This window comes from Canis aureus, chromosome X (assembly GCF_053574225.1).
Source record: "Canis aureus isolate CA01 chromosome X, VMU_Caureus_v.1.0, whole genome shotgun sequence".
In the NCBI taxonomy this organism is placed as follows: Eukaryota; Metazoa; Chordata; class Mammalia; order Carnivora; family Canidae; genus Canis; species Canis aureus.
The window spans coordinates 7,961,698-7,975,398 of record NC_135649.1 but is presented as its reverse complement, the minus strand read 5'-3'; the positions used below and the strand labels follow the sequence as shown (position 1 = coordinate 7,975,398).

Here is a 13,701-nt window from a genome sequence, read left to right as displayed (position 1 = left end):
GCCTGTGTCTCTGCTTCTCTTTCTGTGTGTGTGTGTGTGTGTGTGTGTCTCATGAATAAATAAATAAAATCTTAAAAAAAAAAAGCTGCCCAGGACTTGGTTGTTGCATGGGTGACAGTGTCTGATGGAATGGCACCAACATACATAGGTCCAAGTTTATTTAATGTAAGTGAGCTAATTCATTTTACTACATAGGAGAGAGAACTCAGAGGATCTACTGGCCTCTTTCCAGTCACAATAAAACAATTTCTATGTTTTAAAGTCCCTATGAGAGTCATCAGCTGCTAAAGGTACTGCCTAATCAGAAGTGGAGTAGGAATGATCTTATCAGAACCTTCAAGAAAGATCTTTATAACTCCTGTCCCTTCATAACTACAGACTCTGATTAGGCAAGTATCTATTGCAAAATGCCTCAGCATATTCCTGAGGGGCCACTATAAAACATAGTGAATGAAAGAGCAAGTACTCTCATATTATGGATACTACTATTGATGCCACTTGGCGTTGAGGAAACTGAAGCTCATGGAAGTTGCATTACTTATTCACCGTCATATATCAGGAAAGTGGCAGAGAAAAGACTTAAAACCTAGTCTGTCTGCTCAAAATCCCATTGATTTTATAGTATTGTGTAGTTTCTAAAATGTGCTTATTAGTGTGACTACTAAAGTGAGGAATCTCGAAACATTTCTTGAATAAACAGGATAACTATTTAGAGTAAGATTGAATGAACAGTAGGAATATGCATATGCTATATATAGCTCCCTTTGTACTTTTTCTGTAAATTTCCCTGGGTAATTTGCATCAGGGAGTCATACATCCATTTTCTTGAACTTTTAGCACTATGTAAATATATAGGAAAAGTCCCCTTATCACAATGCTATATTTAGAACTATAATTGATAAAGTATATTATATAACATCAATTGAGCTTGAAGTACTGAGACTGTAGATAGACACAGAGAATTCCTGACAGATCCCTGAATGCAAACTATTTCCACAACATCCACTAGCCAAGTATGGAACTGTATGCTCTTTTGCTATTCAAACATCCTAATTGTCTCCTCACTTCACTGGTACCCCAATGTGCTGGCTTTGGTCCTCTCCATGAAACTTCCCCTCCAGGCTGCCAGAGATCCACCCTTTAGGCTTTCAATATACTTTCTGTAAAATCATTTTTGCACTCCCGTTGTGTAACACAATGTTTTTTAATCATCCTTGAGATCTAGGATTCCCATCATTGCTATCCCTGACCTACATAAGATCATCCACTTCTCTCAAACTTCTCTGATTTATTTATTTATTTATTTTAAAAGATTTATTTATTTGAGAGAAAGAGAGAGAGAGAAAGACAGAGACAGAGACAGAGAGCAGGGGGAGGGGCAGAAGGAGAGAAAGAGAGAATCTCAAGGTGACTCCTCACTGAGTGTGGAGCCTGACACGGGGCTTGATCCTAGGATCCTGAGATCATGACCTGAGCTGAGACCAAGAGTTGAACACTTAACTAAGCCACCCAGGTGGCTCCTGATTGATTTATTTTTTAAGCAATATTTATTGAGTGCCTACAATAAGGCAAGGCACTGGTGACACAAATTACACATGGCACAGGGCGTTCTTGAAATTGTTATCTATTGGGATTGCTTTCTTTTTGGGGGGGGAGGGGGATTGCTTTTTATGTGTTTTGTCATCTTCTGTCCTAGGACTGTCATAGCTGTCAGTAGATCTAGATTATACTAGATCATTATACATGATCTAGATTATATCATGGTCTGGGCCTTCTCATTCACTGGCCTTAGCACTAGAATTGCAGTCTGTTTTTTACTTTAGCTTCTCTGTAACTGTTTGTGGGCAAGGGCCAATTCTGTTGACAGTTTTGTCAGTTTAAAGATTTTACAAGTCTGTGTCTCATAATATTATGTTTAAATAATGTTGATAAAAGTTCATTACCTGCCTGAAGTGGGTTCTCAAATTTCATCGTAAAACTTCACTCATTGCAATTTATTCATCCATTCATCCAATATTCTTGAGTGCCTATCATATCCCAAGCACTGTCCTCAAAATCGATAGAACTCCAATTTCAAGTTCATCATATCACCTATTCTTAGACATGAAATGGTATATGGATATAAAGGAGATTGTAAACAATAGTGTAAATGAGACCATTTCCTTCTCGGCAGCACAATACTAAATTACCTCATGATATCCTGCTTCCTTTTATTATTAGAAATGAAATCAAAACCATTTTGTATTCAAAACTTAGCAGACCCATGTGCTGCAATGCCCAGATGTTTATGATTTTATTATCTGAAACTCATTTCTGTTATAATTCATTGACACAAATAAATGCATAGCCAATGTCAGTGCATGTATGCAGATAAAAATACATACTGACAATGTGAATGGAGAGATGATTCTCTAAATATTACCACTCTAAATATTATCATTTAAATTTAGGTGGTTTTCATCTGTAGTTGCTCTTGTTTGGTTATATACATTATGCAGATACATAGCAGCCATATGAGTTATTTCTAGATACCTGGTTTATAGCATATATCATGTAGTAAACCTTATTTTCTCTAATTTTTTTTTCTCTAATTTTTTAAAAGAATTTGTAAATCCTTTTTGAACACCATGGGAACAGTGTTGCAGATACATGCAAATTAGCTCAAAGCTTTATATAAAGCCTTATTTGTCTTGCTAAGTTTTCCCAAATCAAACACTCTTCAGAAGACAGGAGAGTATTACAAAATTGAGGGAAAATTTACTCAAAGCCATTACAGTACATTGCACGTGATAGACTCTTACCATTTGTTGATTTGATGAAATGAGAAGCAACTCAATGTGACCAAAGATATGCCTCATGTGTCTATTTCATAGTATATATTTAAGCCAGGGAGAGAATCCACAAGAATCTTAGGAGTTGATTCTTTCCTACAATTAAAGAGACAGTTACAAAGTCAAGGTTTGGGTTATTTTTGACAGAAAGTCTAAATGTACTAAAAAATTTACACAAAATTTAATAAAGGGTTTGGATCAACACCAATCAAATCTTAGCACTCTAGAAGAGACGGGATTATGGTTGAGAATAAATCTCTATTTGGAAATAAGGAATGTTCATCTCATTCCTTGCATTATGTAGGAAATTTCAACGAATTACCTCTGATTAATGAGAAACTCTTAACCCCACAAATATGGAATTTCTATATTCAGAGATTTCAGTTGAATGTGTACTTGCGAACCTTCTTTTACATTAGTAGATTTTATCCTTTGATTATTTGGCTGTCTGAAAAAAATAGTTTTCTTATGAAGATAAAAAAAATCTTTGTTTTGAATGACATTTTAGTCTCTTTTAATGCCATATGTCATTTACTTGATTCACAGGTATTTTTACTGATTAATACCAGCTCTGCTTCATGCCTGAATGCGAGACTTCTATAATTTCAGTCATTTGCTTATTCATTGATTTGTTTTCATCCATTTCTGAGTCAAATATTTACTGAGAACCTAATATGTTCAGAGCCCTGCACTAAGCACTTATACACATAAATCTTCCATGTACCATGCCATTTCACTAAATACTTTGTTAAGTTTGATTTCCCAGTGACATACAAAGGGGTCATATTATTGTGACATTTTTAGACATCTCCTTATAGTTTATCACTATTTAATTTTTCTACCCCACTGTCTGAATCATGGAACCAACACTGTCTACCAGATAAAACCCTCTTGATTTTCTTTGCAACTGTGGTAGACAGAATCAAGGATAACCCCCAGTTGACTCACCCTTTGGTAGCCACACCCTTTTGTGATTTCACACTTCTGAGTGTGGGTGGGACTTGTAACTGGATTCTGACCATAGCAAAAGTGATGGTGCTGTATTTCTGGGATTACACTACATAGGAATTTGTCTTCTGTCTAAAATATTCTCTCACTTACTAGCTTTGATGGAGCAAGTGGCTATGTTGGGAGTGCCATGTGTCAAGGAACTGCGGGTGACTTCGAGGTAACTGCCATCAAGAAAATGAGGCCGGGGAGGAGCAAGATGTCGGAAGAGTAGGGTCTCCAAATCACCTGTCTCCACCAAACTACCTAGAAAACCTTCAAATTATCCTGAAAATCTATGAATTCGGCCTGAGATTTAAAGAGAGACCAGCTGGAATGCAACAGTGAGAAGAGTTCGCGCATCTATCAAGGTAGGAAGACGGGGAAAAAGAAGTAAAGAAACAAAGGCCTCCAAGGGGGAGGGGCCCGCGAGGAGCCGGGCTGAGGCCGGGGCGAGTGTCCCCAGGACAGGAGAGCCCCGTCCCGGAGGAGCAGGAGCTGCACCGACCTTCCCGGGGAAAGGGGCTCGCGGGGAGTTGGAGCAGGACCCAGGAGGGCGGGGATGCCCTTGGGTTCCCCGGGACACTAACAGACACCTGCGCGCCCAGGAGAGTGCGCCGAGCTCCCTAAGGGCTGCAGCGCGCACGGCGGGACCTGGCGGGACCCGGAGCAGCTGAAGGGGCTCGGGCGGCGGCTCCGCGGAGGGGGCTGCGGGGCGGGAGCAGCTCGGCGGGGCTCGGGCAGAGGAAGAGGCTCCGTGCGGAGGGGGCTGCGCGGCCCGGGAGCGCGAATCCAACAGCGCAGGCTCCGGAGCACAGGGCGCCGGGACACAGCCCAGGATCCCGCCTCCCCCGGGACAGGCAGAGGCCGGGAGGGCCCAGGACAGCGAGGACGCTCCTGCCCCGACCTGAGCACATCAGCGACCCCGCCCCGGAGCCTCCAGGCCCTGCAGACGGAGTTCCTGCCGGAGCTGACTCCAGGTTTCCAGAGCTGCCCCGCCACTGGGGCTGTTCCTCCTGCGGCCTCACGGGGTAAACAACCCCCACTGAGCCCTGCACCAGGCAGGGGCACAGCAGCTCCCCCAACTGCTAACACCTGAAAATCAGCACAACAGGCCCCTCCCCCAGAACACCAGCTAGACGGACAACTTCCAGGGGAAGCCAAGGGACTTAAAGTACACAGAATCAGAAGATACTCGCCGGTGGTTCTTTTTTTGTTTGTTTTTGTTTTTGTTTTTGTTTTGTTTTGCTTTTTGATTTGTTTCCTTCCCCCACCCCCTTTTTTTCTCCTTTCTTTTTCTTTCTCTTTTTCTTCTTTTTTTTTTTTCGTTTTTTTTTCTTTTTCTTCCCTTTTTTTTTCTCTTTCTCTTTTCTTTCCTTCTTTCTCTCCTCTCTTTTTCTCTTATTCCCAATACAACTTGCTTTTGGCCACTCTGCACTGAGCAAAATGACTAGAAGGAAAACCTCACCTCAAAAGAAAGAATCAGAAACAGTCCTCTCTCCCACAGAGTTACAAAATCTGGATTACAATTCAATGTCAGAAAGCCAATTCAGAAGCACTATTATACAGCTACTGGTGGCTCTAGAAAAAAGTATAAAGGACTCAAGAGACTTCATGACTGCAGAATTTAGAGCTAATCAGGCAGAAATTAAAAATCAATTGAATGAGATGCAATCCAAACTAGAAGTCCTAACGACGAGGGTTAACGAGGTGGAAGAACGAGTGAGTGACCTAGAAGACAAGTTGATAGCAAAGAGGGAAACTGAGGAAAAAAGAGACAAACAATTAAAAGACCATGAAGATAGATTAAGGGAAATAAACGACAGCCTGAGGAAGAAAAACCTACGTTTAATTGGGGTTCCCGAGGGCACCGAAAGGGACAGAGGGCCAGAATATGTATTTCAACAAATTCTAGCTGAAAACTTTCCTAATCTGGGAAGGGAAACAGGCATTCAGATCCAGGAAATAGAGAGATCCCCCCCTAAAATCAATAAAAACCGTTCAACACCTCGACATTTAATTGTGAAGCTTGCAAATTCCAAAGATAAGGAGAAGATCCTTAAAGCAGCAAGAGACAAGAAATCCCTGACTTTTATGGGGAGGAGTATTAGGGTAACAGCAGACCTCTCCACAGAGACCTGGCAGGCCAGAAAGGGCTGGCAGGATATATTCAGGGTCCTAAAGGAGAAGAACATGCAACCAAGAATACTTTATCCAGCAAGGCTCTCATTCAAAATGGAAGGAGAGATAAAGAGCTTCCAAGACAGGCAGCAACTAAAAGAATATGTGACCTCCAAACCAGCTCTGCAAGAAATTTTAAGGGGGCCTCTTAAAATTCCCCTTTAAGAAGAAGTTCAGTGGAACAGTCCACAAAAACAAAGACTGAATAGATATCATGATGACACTAAACTCATATCTCTCAATAGTAACTCTGAATGTGAATGGGCTTAATGACCCCATCAAAAGGCGCAGGGTTTCAGACTGGATAAAAAAGCAGGACCCATCTATTTGCTGTCTACAAGAGACTCATTTTAGACAGAAGGACACCTACAGCCTGAAAATAAAAGGTTGGAGAACCATTTACCATTCGAATGGTCCTCAAAAGAAAGCAGGGGTAGCCATCCTTAGATCAGATAAACTAAAATTTACCCCGAAGACTGTAGTGAGAGATGAAGAGGGACACTATATCATACTTAAAGGATCTATTCAACAAGAGGACTTAACAATCCTCAATATATATGCTCCGAATGTGGGAGCTGCCAAATATATAAATCAATTATTAACCAAAGTGAAGAAATACTTAGATAATAATACACTTATACTTGGTGACTTCAATCTAGCTCTTTCTATACTCGATAGGTCTTCTAAGCAAAACATCTCCAAAGAAACGAGAGCTTTAAATGATACACTGGACCAGATGGATTTCACAGATATCTACAGAACTTTACATCCAAACTCAACTGAATACACATTCTTCTCAAGCGCACATGGAACTTTCTCCAGAATAGACCACATATTGGGTCACGAATCGGGTCTGAACCGATACCAAAAGATTGGGATTGTCCCCTGCATATTCTCGGACCATAATGCCTTGAAATTAGAACTAAATCACAACAAGAAGTTTGGAAGGACCTCAAACACATGGAGGTTAAGGACCATCCTGCTAAAAGATAAAAGGGTCAACTGGGCAATTAAGGAAGAATTAAAAAGATTCATGGAAACTAATGAGAATGAAGATACAACCGTTCAAAATCTTTGGGATACAGCAAAAGCAGTCCTAAGGGGGAAATACATCGCAATACAAGCATCCATTCAAAAACTGGAAAGAACTCAAATACAAAAGCTAACCTTACACATAAAGGAGCTAGAGAAAAAACAGCAAATAGATCCTACACCCAAGAGAAGAAGGGAGTTAATAAAGATTCGAGCAGAACTCAACGAAATCGAGACCAGAAGAACTGTGGAACAGATCAACAGAACCAGGAGTTGGTTCTTTGAAAGAATTAATAAGATAGATAAACCATTAGCCAGCCTTATTAAAAAGAAGAGAGAGAAGACTCAAATTAATAAAATCATGAATGAGAAAGGAGAGATCACTACCAACACCAAGGAAATACAAACGATTTTAAAAACATATTATGAACAGCTATACGCCAATAAATTAGGCAATCTAGAAGAAATGGACGCATTCCTGGAAAGCCACAAACTACCAAAACTGGAACAGGAAGAAATAGAAAACCTGAACAGGCCAATAACCAGGGAGGAAATTGAAGCAGTCATCAAAAACCTCCCAAGACACAAGAGTCCAGGGCCAGATGGCTTCCCAGGAGAATTTTATCAAACGTTTAAAGAAGAAATCATACCTATTCTCCTAAAGCTGTTTGGAAAGATAGAAAGAGATGGAGTACTTCCAAATTCGTTCTATGAAGCCAGCATCACCTTAATTCCAAAGCCAGACAAAGACCCCGCCAAAAAGGAGAATTACAGACCAATATCCCTGATGAACATGGATGCAAAAATTCTCAACAAGATACTGGCCAATAGGATCCAACAGTACATTAAGAAAATTATTCACCATGACCAAGTAGGATTTATCCCTGGGACACAAGGCTGGTTCAACACCCGTAAAACAATCAATGTGATTCATCATATCAGCAAGAGAAAAACCAAGAACCATATGATCCTCTCATTGGATGCAGAGAAAGCATTTGACAAAATACAGCATCCATTCCTGATTAAAACTCTTCAGAGTGTAGGGATAGAGGGAACATTCCTCGACATCTTAAAAGCCATCTATGAAAAGCCCACAGCAAATATCATTTTCAATGGGGAAGCACTGGGAGCCTTTCCCCTAAGATCAGGAACAAGACAGGGATGTCCACTCTCACCACTGCTATTCAACATAGTACTGGAAGTCCTAGCCTCAGCAATCAGACAACAAAAAGACATTAAAGGCATTCAAATTGGCAAAGAAGAAGTCAAACTCTCTCTCTTCGCCGATGACATGATACTCTACATAGAAAACCCAAAAGTCTCCACCCCAAGATTGCTAGAACTCATACAGCAATTCGGTAGCGTGGCAGGATACAAAATCAATGCCCAGAAGTCAGTGGCATTTCTATACACTAACAATGAGACTGAAGAAAGAGAAATTAAGGAGTCAATCCCATTTACAATTGCACCCAAAAGCATAAGATACCTAGGAATAAACCTCACCAAAGAGGTAAAGGATCTATACCCTCAAAACTATAGAACACTTCTGAAAGAAATTGAGGAAGACACAAAGAGATGGAAAAATATTCCATGCTCATGGATTGGCAGAATTAATATTGTGAAAATGTCAATGTTACCCAGGGCAATATACACGTTTAATGCAATCCCTATCAAAATACCATGGACTTTCTTCAGAGAGTTAGAACAAATTATTTTAAGATTTGTGTGGAATCAGAAAAGACCCCGAATAGCCAGGGGAATTTTAAAAAAGAAAACCATATCTGGGGGCATCACAATGCCAGATTTCAGGTTGTACTACAAAGCTGTGGTCATCAAGACAGTGTGGTACTGGCACAAAAACAGACACATAGATCAGTGGAACAGAATAGAGAATCCAGAAGTGGACCCTGAACTTTATGGGCAACTAATATTCGATAAAGGAGGAAAGACTATCCATTGGAAGAAAGACAGTCTCTTCAATAAATGGTGCTGGGAAAATTGGACATCCACATGCAGAAGAATGAAACTAGACCACTCTCTTTCACCATACACAAAGATAAACTCAAAATGGATGAAAGATCTAAATGTGAGACAAGATTCCATCAAAATCCTAGAGAAGAACACAGGCAACACCCTTTTTGAACTCGGCCATAGTAACTTCTTGCAAGATACATCCACGAAGGCAAAAGAAACAAAAGCAAAAATGAACTATTGGGACTTCATCAAGATAAGAAGCTTTTGCACAGCAAAGGATACAGTCAACAAAACTCAAAGACAACCTACAGAATGGGAGAAGATATTTGCAAATGACATATCAGATAAAGGGCTAGTTTCCAAGATCTATAAAGAACTTATTAAACTCAACACCAAAGAAACAAACAATCCAATCATGAAATGGGCAAAAGACATGAACAGAAATCTCACAGAGGAAGACATAGACATGGCCAACATGCATATGAGAAAATGCTCTGCATCACTTGCCATCAGGGAAATACAAATCAAAACTACAATGAGATACCACCTCACACCAGTGAGAATGGGGAAAATTAACAAGGCAGGAAACAACAAATGTTGGAGAGGATGCGGAGAAAAGGGAACCCTCTTACACTGTTGGTGGGAATGTGAACTGGTGCAGCCACTCTGGAAAACTGTGTGGAGGTTCCTCAAACAGTTAAAAATATACCTGCCCTACGACCCAGCAATTGCACTGTTGGGGATTTACCCCAAAGATACAAATGCAATGAAACGCCGGGACACCTGCACCCCGATGTTTCTAGCAGCAATGGCCACTATAGCCAAACTGTGGAAGGAGCCTCGGTGTCCAACGAAAGATGAATGGATAAAGAAGATGTGGTTTATGTATACAATGGAATATTACTCAGCTATTAGAAATGACAAATACCCACCATTTGCTTCAACGTGGATGGAACTGGAGGGTATTATGCTGAGTGAAGTAAGTCAGTCGGAGAAGGACAAACATTATATGTTCTCATTCATTTGGGGAATATAAATAATAGTGAAAGGGAATATAAGGGAAGGGAGAAGAAATGTGTGGGAAATATCAGAAAGGGAGACAGAACGTAAAGACTGCTAACTCTGGGAAACGAACTAGGGGTGGTAGAAGGGGAGGAGGGCGGGGGGTGGGAGTGAATGGGTGACGGGCACTGGGTATTATTCTGTATGTTAGTAAATTGAACACCAATAAAAAAAAAAAAAAAAAAAAAGAAAATGAGGCCTTCAGTCCAATAATATTTACAGGAAACTAAATTCCACCAACAACCATATGAGTTTAGAGACAGATCCTTCCCCAGTTGTTGAACTTCCCCAGTTGTTGGGTTGTTGAGATAAGACCACAGTTCCAGCTGACACCTTGATGTCAGCCTTGTGAAACTCTAAAGCAGTGGACCCTGCTAGCTGTGCCAAGACTTCTGACTCACAGAAATAGTGAGACAATAAATGTATGCTTTTTTAAGCCACTAAGTTTTTGGTGATGCTCTTATGTAACAATAGAAAACTAACACCAATGGTTCCATTGTAGTGTTCTCCAGTGGTTCTACTTTTCTCCATCCTCTCTTTAAAAACACATGTTCCAAAGTAATATACCTCAGATATCCTAGTTTCCTCTTCCTAATTTCTATGGGCACTATTTTTATAAAGCTATCATCTCTTGCTTTTACCTAATAAATTCCAATTAAATTCCATAACATCTCTCCATTTTCGTCTAACTGCCACCTCGTTTTCAGAACTGCTATTTCAAAGATCAGATTATGCCATTTCCTATATTTAAAAAGGTACTTTCCTTCCCAACTCATTTGATGAAACTAGTATTACCCTGATACAAAAGTCAGCTAAAGATAGCACAAAAATAAATAAATAAATACAACATACCAATACACCTCATGAACTTAAAGTTTCTAAAACCCTCAATAAAATATTAGCAAATAAAATCTAACAATGTATAATAATAATTATACAACATGACTGTGACCAAATGGATTTATTCTAGGTTTACAAGTCTAGTTCAAAATTTAAAAATTAATTAATATAGGGGCACCTGGGTGGCTCAGTTGGTTAAGCAGCTAACTCTTGATTCTGGCTCAGGTCATGGTCTCAGGGTTGTGAGATCAAGACCCACATCGGGCTCCTCACTCTTTGGGCAGTCTGCTTGAGATTCTTTACCTCTCCTTCTGCTCCTTCCGCCACTTGTGCACTCTCTCTCTCAAATAAGTAAATAAATCTTAAAAAAACTTAATATAATCTACTATATCAACAAGAAATAGAAGAAAAATCAAAACATCATATCATTTGAAGAAGAAAAAAACATTTTAAAAATCCAAAACAAAACAAAAAAAAAATCCAAAACATATTCACAATACTTTTATCAAGTTAGGAATACAGAGAAATTACCTAAACTTGATAAAGAGCATCTACAAAAAAAACTTGCAGTAATATAATACTTAATGGTAAGACACCACCAAATTAGGAGAAAAGCAAAGATGTCAGCTATCACTACTTTTACTCAATATAATACTGAAAGTTCTAGCCACAAAAATTATGCAAAAAATACATAAAAGGCATAGAGACTGGAAAAGAAGAAATGAAAATAATCTGTTTGCAGATGACATGACTGTCAACATAGAAACTCCCAAGTAATCTATAAAAAAGAAAAAACTCCTAGAGCTAAAAAAGCGGAGTTCAGTAGAGTTTTGGGATACAAGATCAACGCATGAAAATCAATCATATTTCTATACACTAACAATGAACATATGGAAACTGAAATAAACAACAAAATATCATTTACAATGATACTTAACAAAACATGCACAACATCTGGATGCTGAAAATCATAAATGTTAATGAAATAACAAGAAGAAAAACTGAATAAATAAACATGGAATATGTTCATGGATTGAAAGACAACATAGTTAAATGTACCACATTTCCCCAAGTTGATTTATAGGCTAATGCAATTCCTATCAAAGAAAGATTCTTGGTAGACAGATATGCATAAGCTTATTTTAAAATTTATGCAGAAAGGCACAAGCCCTCCAATAGCTAAAACAATTTTGATAAAGAAGAAAAAAGTAGGAAGAATCAATCTACCATATACTAAAACTTTGTGTAGCTCCAGGAGTCAAAACAGTATGGAATTGGCAGAGAGATAGACATATATATCAATGGAATACAACAGGAAACCTAAAAATAGACCCACAAAAATATGTCCAACCAGTTTGGAATGCAGATCTGTCTTAATTCAGCACTGATAAACTTAAAAGTAATACTTCTTCCCATGGAAGGAAAACAGACCATGATGAAGGCAATGGTCACGGAGGAGGAGAAGATAGAGGAGTAGTATGAATGGGTGTAAAGAAGAAGGGGAATCCAGATTCTTTTTAGTGTTGGGGTGTTTTATCTAGGCTGCAGATGAGAACAGCTCCTTGAGACAAGACATCTTTAAGGTGGAAGATTCAGTCCTGGTTTCCTTTACTCAATTCACCAAGCCACAATTAATCTTTTGTTTTGTGCCCTGGGCCTTCTCTGACGTCATGAGTTGAAACAACAGTTAGAGCCTACTAGTCATGTGTGAATGTGTACCCCAGAAATGCAGAATAATTCTTCCTTCCTGAAGGCCACTCTCAAACAATGCATGATAGGAACGTGTTTAAGTGCTTCTTCCTGTCAATCATGGGGCAGATAATTCTGAGGAACAGCTTTATATTTTCCTCTGGATGCCCTGATGATCTAATGTCTTTTGTTTTCTCTTGATTTTTGACAATGTTTTCTTTGGTTCTCAAATTTTTCAAGGTAAGTTTGGCTTAAAAAGTCTAATGAGAAGCTGACTTTCCAGGATGCCTGGGTGGTACCCAGCCTACCTTCAGCTCAGGGTGTGATCCCGCGGTCCTGGGATTGAGTCCCACATTAGGCTGCCCGCAGGAGCCTGCTTTTCCCTCTCCCTATGTCTCTGCCTCTTTCCCTATATGTCTCATGAATAAATAAATCTTTAAAAAAAAAAAGAATCCGACTTTCCCTCTTTCTTAAGAAACTTGGTATTTTTGCCTAAATACCTAAAAGATTATTTTTATTTTTTCCCTTTAAAATTCAAGAGATTTACTAGATATTACCATTGTGTTTATTGTTATGGGTTACTTTTCCCAGGTCTATATTGTGCCCTTCCTAATACAGTATTCAGGTCTTTTAATTTCATAAAAGTTTTATTGAATTACATTTTTGTTTAGAATTTATTCTTCTTAATTGCTTTTCTCTCTGTAAATTCTAATTTATGAATTCATCAATAGCAGTGTTTTATGCCACAAGACAATGGCAAAACTAATTTTTAAAAACTCAAGAAAAGAAATATGAGGAAATATTTTATATCAAGCCAAGAGAAGACAGAAGAAATTGAGGGGTTCCTTTGTTAAGAACAGCTAAGTATTTGCGGGAACAGGCAAATCTAAAATTTCTTGCAAAATATGCAGGGCCTATTTGAGAATGGCAGCTGAAACCAGAAGGAATTGATGATGTGCAGGGCAATTTGACCCAGAATTTGTCACTTTGGCATGAGAATCATTTTGAGCTGATGACAATAAAGTTCCCACAGACTCAAGAGCTTTTCATCTCTCCTGATAACTGCCTAAAAGAATTTAGATAGATACAGAGCCTGCACCAGGCA

The 13,701-nt window shown here is 39.1% G+C and overlaps 1 long non-coding RNA gene across 5 annotated transcripts in view; it reads right to left on the bottom strand.

Annotated features, from left to right (window-relative positions):
• Nucleotides 1-13,701, bottom strand: part of LOC144308680 (uncharacterized) — a 123,967-nt gene that overhangs the window by 49,606 nt on the left and 60,660 nt on the right. For 3 of the 5 annotated variants that reach the window (XR_013375050.1, XR_013375051.1, XR_013375049.1), the window contains 2 exons: nt 2,802-2,927; nt 1,944-2,091 (listed from right to left, as the gene is read on the bottom strand). This is a non-coding gene — a long non-coding RNA (uncharacterized LOC144308680). Of the gene's footprint in view, nt 1-1,943; nt 2,092-2,801; nt 2,928-3,153; nt 3,284-13,701 lie in introns of those variants that run through there. The other 2 variants (XR_013375052.1, XR_013375053.1) reach the window with 2 other exon arrangements.